Raw genomic sequence first — 7,500 nt, forward strand, 5'->3', positions numbered from 1 at the left:
GTGCGTGCGTGCGTGTGTGCGTCTGTGTGTGTGTGTGTGTGTGTGTGTGTGTGTGTGTGTGTGTGTGTGTGTGTGTGTGTGTGTGTGTGTGTGTGTGTGTGTGTGTGTGTGTGTGTGTGTGTGTGTGTGTGTGTGTGTGTGTGTGTGTGAAGGCTTTCCTGCAGGGGTGCATATTTTTATATATTCTTACTTGTGTGTGCTCGTGTGTGGCCCTGCAACCCAACACCCGGCCAGCAGGAAGAGAACGCTCGAGAGTAGGAAGCGTGAGTCCGTCCCTCAAGGATTTATCCTAAAATGCTTATTTTCACAGTGAATATGTGGTTGTGTGTGTGTGTGTGTGTGTGTGTGTGTGTGTGTGTGTGTGTGTGTGTGTGTGTGTGTGTGCGTCACTCTTAAGTGCCTTTAAATTGAGACACTCGGAGACAAGCTCTGGTATCGGTGTGCAATCTGCACTCGCATGACCCGTGGAGTTTCCTGTGTCCATTAGCTATTGTTCCCTCCTCGTGGTTCCGACCTGAGTCCACCCCCCCCCCAGTTTGTCTCCAAAAAGCAGCACCTACACCACCGCATTCGGCAGCGTCAGACGTGACCTTCTTCGCCTTAACCCCTTCCTCACCCCCAGAGGTAACCTGGTCACCTGGCCGCCTTCTTCTCAAGTTCAGGGCTCAAATACCTCGAGACCCCAGTCGGCTTCCCGTGTCCCGACCTCTCCACCTCCCCCTTTCATTCCCCTCCGTATCGTTTGTCCTTCTCGGCTCTGAGGCCTCGCATCCCGAAACCTCGAGGCCTGGCTCAGGCCCGGGGCCCCCCGGTGTTAGCCAATCCTCTGGTCTTCCTGGCTCTTGGTGAGGAGTTGTGGGGGGTGGTGGGCGGGGCATTGGCTGGGGATTGTTGGAGTGTCAACATACACACAGACTTTTCTCCGCAAGACAAGGGAAGTATTTGTTGTTGTTGCCGGGTGAGTGCGGACGCTCGGTGCTAGCTCTTGACCCACTTTCCCTTGGCGCTTCTGATGGAGGAGACCGCAGGAACCTCGAATGATCCTTGAATGGCAGTCAAAAATTAGCTGATGCTGCGATATCTTTAGACAATGATATGTTCGAATAAAGGGGAAAATGGATGAATAAGAAGAAAAATATACTACATGGCTATTTTATTTTCATGCCATTTTCACTGATTTAATATCAAGGATAAAACGATAAAAAGGGCCGCAAATTGCGTCACTCCAATGAACATAGCAGAGTCAATGAGTTTATTCTGCCAGGTACATTTACATATACTAGGAATTTGTTCTGGGGAGGTTTGGTGCGTTTCACTGCAGACAATTAACGTTCAAAAAAACTCAACGGTCTGAATAAATGGAGAAAAAGATTAATAACAAAATAAAATTTCTCTAATATTTACAAATACTACTATTATACGTAAGCCAAAAAATGTAGGAATTTACAAAGAATATACAAAATGTGATACAATGTACAGTAACAAACCCCTTATTGTTATGGGCATAAAGGGTATAAATTATAAATATGAATTATTACTATGTGTCAACTATCTTATTGCAGTATGTGTAATACCAGACATATTTTAGTACGTGGTTTGTAACTCATAAAGAAAATCGATTACGATGGCTTAAATTGCTATCTCTTTTTTTTTGTGTTACGTCTTTTCACGGTCTGCTCCTGCTTACCTTGCTTTTCCGATCTCCATCTCCAACCCCCATGCTCCATATCCCTTTAACCCCCCCCACCCCCCCGCTGCTGAGTCCTCACTGTCCATCTCACGGCTGGCCTCTTGGCTTGCAACACCTGTCAATCACCGCTCTTCCCTGACGTGGTCAGGGCGAAAAGGTCAGGTTAGGCATCCGAGCGGCAAAGCGCTGAACGCGGACATTTCTGATGTCCAAAACCCCGTTCTCAGCGGCGAGACACAAATACAGGGAACACCTTGTCAACGACGACACGGTCTGATATTTCTCACTCACTAGAATTATCTCAGTTTTTACTCCTTTTGGTTTTTAATCACCTCGCCTCACCCTCGCTCCCCTCATGAGTAACTTTATCTCTGACATACCGAGATAAGGGTTCACCTCAAACTGGGCTAAAATAAAGCGAAGGTCCCTCTGTATAAACACAATCCAGCAACATGAACAGCTGTTGTGTTTTGAATCACACGGTGTCACGAGACATACGCATAGGGAGTTATGTAACTGGCAGCGAAACGATTCTGTGAGTGTATAAGTGTGTGGGACATATGGGCCTATATGACTAAAAAAGAAAAGGTCCGCCCTACAAATTGAGGTCAAGGTCACATAAAACCATCTGTTCAATGGTTTTTCAGCTAATCCCACGGGGTTTTTTTCCCCACTTGAAAATTGGGATCCGCAGCGCTCATTCCCTTTATCAACTCAATGACGGTTCATCCGGCCAGTAGAAATCGGCCTCTCTTTTGAATTGCTGCTGGATGTTTCGGCTGCTACATTTCAAGTTGAACCTGTTGGATTTGGAGCGATCTTATAGGCGGGCCAGCATGCAAGTATGAGAGTGTTTTGTCTGTGTGTGCGTGCGTGTGCGTGTGTGAGAGAGAGAGAGAGAGAGAGAGAGAGAGAGAGAGAGAGAGAGAGAGAGAGAGAGAGAGAGAGAGAGAGAGAGAGAGAGAGAGAGAGAGAGAGAGAGAGAGAGAGAGAGAGAGAGAGAGAGAGAGAGAGAGAGAGAGAGAGAGAGAGAGAGAGAGAGAGAGAGAGAGAGAGAATGTGCATGTGCCTACGCCTTCGTGTATGTTCTTTACGGTGGAGTCGAGTCGAGCCGAGCGGCCTGGCCTGAATGATTGAGTGTTGCTGAAAATAGAAGAGAGACTCGACGGAGAGAGCGAGGCAGAGTATCGTAAGAAGGAGAGAAAGGGCATAGATAAGACGGATGAAAAGAGAGTGGGGGATGAGGTAGAACGAAATGGGTAAGGGGGAGAGAATTTCGGAAATTGAGCGTTGAGAGTCGGCCGAGCAGATGCATTCTGTCGCAGGCCTTCGATTTAACATGCGACGTGTTAAATCGTAGACCGACCCCGAACTCACTCACCCGCTGACTCCTCTGCTTCTCCTTCTCTTCCTCCGTGTCGACCGTTTTACAGCAGCACAGTCTGTGCATTGGAACCTCACTGGTTGGAAGCCCACCAGAATATGGTGTCGTAAGGCAGGATGTTGAAAAATGTATATTAAAGTGGTAATCCGTAAGGCTATTTGGTTATTTTGTTATGACATATTTAGGGTTTTTATTGATTTATTTATTGTTAATATAGACTCATATTAAAAAAAACGTTTTAATTGGTTCCATTGTTGGAGGCGAGGTCCGCCTTTGCCGGCATAAGATGCATTGATCGGCCAGAGGCAAGAAGTGAAAAGCAGCTGCAGTGAAATTGATATTGTCGGCGCAGCTCGTGGTCGGTAAATGCTCAAAATGCATGAACATTCACAAAATACAGTAGAACATCCACCCAGCACCTCAAGTGACCAAGAAAAAGCAAACCAATCAATCAATCAATCAGAAAAGACATTCGTTTGAGACTAGCAATATACCCAACTCAGACAATGTCATGGGTTGCCACGTTGAAGTTTGTTCCAAGTCATATGTCGTCTCCCGAAGTACACGGGTGCACACGGTGTAAGATTGAATGCACTAAAAAATTTAAATTATTTTGGAGATGAAATGTCATTTAGGGTTTATTGTTGGTGTGTGTGTGTATGTGTGTGTGTGTGTGCGCGTGTGTTTGTTTGCGTGCGTGCGTGCGTGCGTGCGTGCGCGTGTGTGTGTGTGTGTGTGGGCACCAGCAGTTTGTGCAATTTGTGTGACTCCGGCTCCAAGCGTCTGACGGTCTCCCGGCCTCAAATGCCCTGGTCTTGAGGACAGGAAGGAGAAGGAGAAAACAGTATCCCGGCCAATCCTGGACTCCCTGCGGAGACGCCGTGCGCTTAAGCTGCGTATTTGTTCTGAAACCGGGATCCCGCGCGCGTCCACAATGTGCCCATCGGGCTGCTTGGATTGGCCGCTCCGAGCGCTGGAATGTGTGATCGGTCGCTGTTTAGACTGACCCCCGCCGAGACAATCGCACGGCGTTCTCAGTGGCCGACGACGGAGGCGAGCCTGCGGGATTCGGGGACCGGTTGACTGTGCGTATATATCAAAAACTTTAAACTTCCAAGTTGAGGAGTGCGGAGCTGACCGGGCATCGGAGTCGGAGAGATGGCCTGACCCCTCGTTTATTTTCCTTCTCGCTGAATCACTCCGTCCTTCAGCGCGTCTGACCGCTGTCTCATTCGGGGGGCATCCTAAAACAAAACCACATTTCCCCCTCTGAACAGCTCAACGTGTGCGCAAATAAACGAATTTCGAGTTAAAAATGCAAAAGAATATGAAGGAATTATCCTGATACTCAATTTTTGCCGAGTGGCCATAACGCCCCTTAAGGTGGACCATTGAATTCCTAACCAAACCGACTTTATTTCACACATTTTGGTATCGATTTGGGATTCGGAAGCTGGTTTCTTCCTTCCATCTCTGGTTGTTTCCATATTTTCCAATGAACGTCCAACCCGGCAAAATACCGATGGGGTACCAGTTGCACCCGAATATTCTGGGACTTAGGTCTGAAATTCAGAGGAACACCTTTTGTAATCTCCTGCCCTTAATCCCGAATCCAGAACAGACTTCCAGTTGGCGACCAATTAGCTTCTCTGTGTGGCTGACAGCAGTGATGTGTTAAACCTCTTAATCCTGCGGCCCACATGCATGACGGCTTTCACACGGGGGAAAGGGAACATGGAGTCTGGCGTGTGCATGTGTGTGTGTGCGTGTGTAATTACGGATGTTTCCCCTCTTGGTTCGTCCATGTCTCTGAACCTCTTGTACCGGTGTGGGTTCGACTGTTTTGCGAGCATAACCAAGCATCATTTACATTTACATTTAGTCATTTCAGTCATTTCAGTCATTTCAAACAGGCGATATATCCGACGCAACATTATACGCGCGTTTGCACACTCCTGGGTTGGCGTGTCGTCGCCGTGTCCCATACCTTCGGGGGGTTCAGGTTTACGTCCTAATGTTTTTTATGGGGGTTTGTGGTTGTAAAACGGCCCGGGTTTGGAGTGTGCATGTGCAACCCCCTCGCTAAGATTTGTTGGGTCGGTGAAATGCAACGTTATTTGGGCTCACAAATGTGAAATATATCTATATATATATATATATAGATATATTGTTTTTACTGATAGAACTGAAGTAGGTGAGCGTTAAACAGAGGTAGAGATAAATCGGTCCTCGTGAATGACTCCCGTGAAGCGTTCTTTCCCTCATTCACCCTGTTTGTCGACGTAGTGTATTTCACATACAGGTTCCCCGCCCCCTCTTCTGTCCACCTTCCCAGCAGGAATCACACTCTCGTGGCCACCAGTCAGGCCTCCGCAACTCCAATGTTCGACTCTCTTTCGGTGACCGCCCGGGAAGCTTATCGCCACAGGTCTACGGACCTCATCTGCCCCGAAATACCTGCATCTCTCCTGATGTCTTTCAAAGGATAGGTTCGGTTTTTTTCATCCCCGGCCAAAAAAAATGTTGGCCCTCATGATTTAATGGGGTGGAGCTAGTTATGTCAGACAACTTGACGACGTACCTTCTACGCCCTAATGGGCCGGCCTGTTCAAGCAGTAAGCACTGAACAGAAGAGCCCGACCTCAAATGATACCACAGATATCGCGATCCTTTTAAAGTAAATCTACGAGTTCTCACAAAAATACTGCTCGTTGCTCAAACTCGCCAGTGCTTTACCGTTGAGAAACCTCCTGCTGTACTTAAATGCAGTCCAGCCGGAACACTTTTAAGCTTATGCTGCTTCTCTCCATCCAAACATTTTTCAGTCTAAAGCTGCAGCCTGTGGGGTTTTTTTTTTTTTTTTTTTTTTTTTTTTTTTCCTGTCATTCCAGTCTCGTAAAACAGCCTTATTGCAACAGTCACATCAATGAATGCTAACAAAGAAGCTCTGTCCCTTGGTGTTTATTGTCCACCTCACCATTTCAACCTCCGCATTCCCCATGATGATGTTTTGAAATATGCAATTTTATAAACTAAAGACGGGGCACGAAAAACCAAACGAGCCAACACAAGCGGTTATGAACCTCGCGTCTGATATTTCTCTTCATTCTCAAACTCATAGGCGTCAATTAAAGTTCAATTCAACCAACATCCTTTGAGTATGGATTGTTCTTAAACTGAATAGAAATTTGATTACACAAGAAAGGAAACTTGTTTCAGGAAAATAAATTGAACTGGACAATAGAATTGGGGCCCCCGAATGGTGGTTTTTTTTTTCTATTGGGTTAAAATCATACAGCTCGATGTTTGGTTATGGTCTTGATCTTGCCGATAGTCTTGTCAACTGTGTTTCTTATATCCTCTAAACCCTTTCATTAACCCTCCAGTCTTGTCCTTCTATTCCGTCATTCGTTCCCCCTCCAAACTTTTCCTCTCATTCCAGGCCGGGGATTAGAACCACGAGCCTGTCCTTGAATTTACATTCATCAAGCTGTAGCGAACGTAAATCTCAGACTGAAAACACTGTCTGTAAACATTATTGGTCTTTCAGTCTTGTATTAAGTCTTATATTGCGTCTGTGAGAGGGTAATAAATCAGATCTTTTTTATAAATTATTACAAACAATATTTTTGAAATGGCACATAATGGGATGAAAATGTAGAGATATATTGTGAGTGGAATCTATGATTCTATCTATGATTATTCTATCTATCTATAGATAGATAGATAGATAGATAGATAGATGGCAATATGCAATAAATCTGTGGATTACCAGAAAAGTTGGCATTATACAGCTAAAGCTAAGGATCAACAATAAACCAGAAAAAAAAATGGCATACATACAATAAGCCTAATGATCACCAATACAAATAATCTAGAAATCCAAAACAGTCAAATGTACCTAACAATAACAGAAATAACAAAATACCAAAGAAATTGGCAATAAACAACAAACCTAGCCCAAAATTCACAATAAAATAAGCAATCTACGCTAAAATCTGGTGATATATAATTGCTGTACCTAATGCTAACCAATAAGCAATACAAATAAACACAACCTACAAAAGTTAACAACAATAATAATTCACACTAATATAAAAAACAGCCGATTTGGGTCTGTACACATAGCCAACCTGGACGTCAACCTGGACGTCAACACGCCGACAGGACATCCGACGGTGGAGTGACAGAGACAGGCAGACGGCAGCTGGCGAGGGCCTGGAATGGCCCGGTCACCCGGTCCGGCATTCCTTGGATAGCACGGCGGTAACGCAGTGTCCGGGATGAGATTCCCGAAGCGAGCGGTTCCCGCCGAACGCGAAGTTGTGGAGCGCACAACGGCCGGTTGTTGGAGGCCCCTGCACTTTCGCCGTGACCTGCTTGGCTCCGAGTTCCCAGTGGTTATTTTAGTTGGTCAGCACACTCT

This window comes from Zeus faber (assembly GCF_960531495.2).
Source record: "Zeus faber genome assembly, chromosome: 14".
Lineage (NCBI taxonomy): Eukaryota > Metazoa > Chordata > Actinopteri > Zeiformes > Zeidae > Zeus > Zeus faber.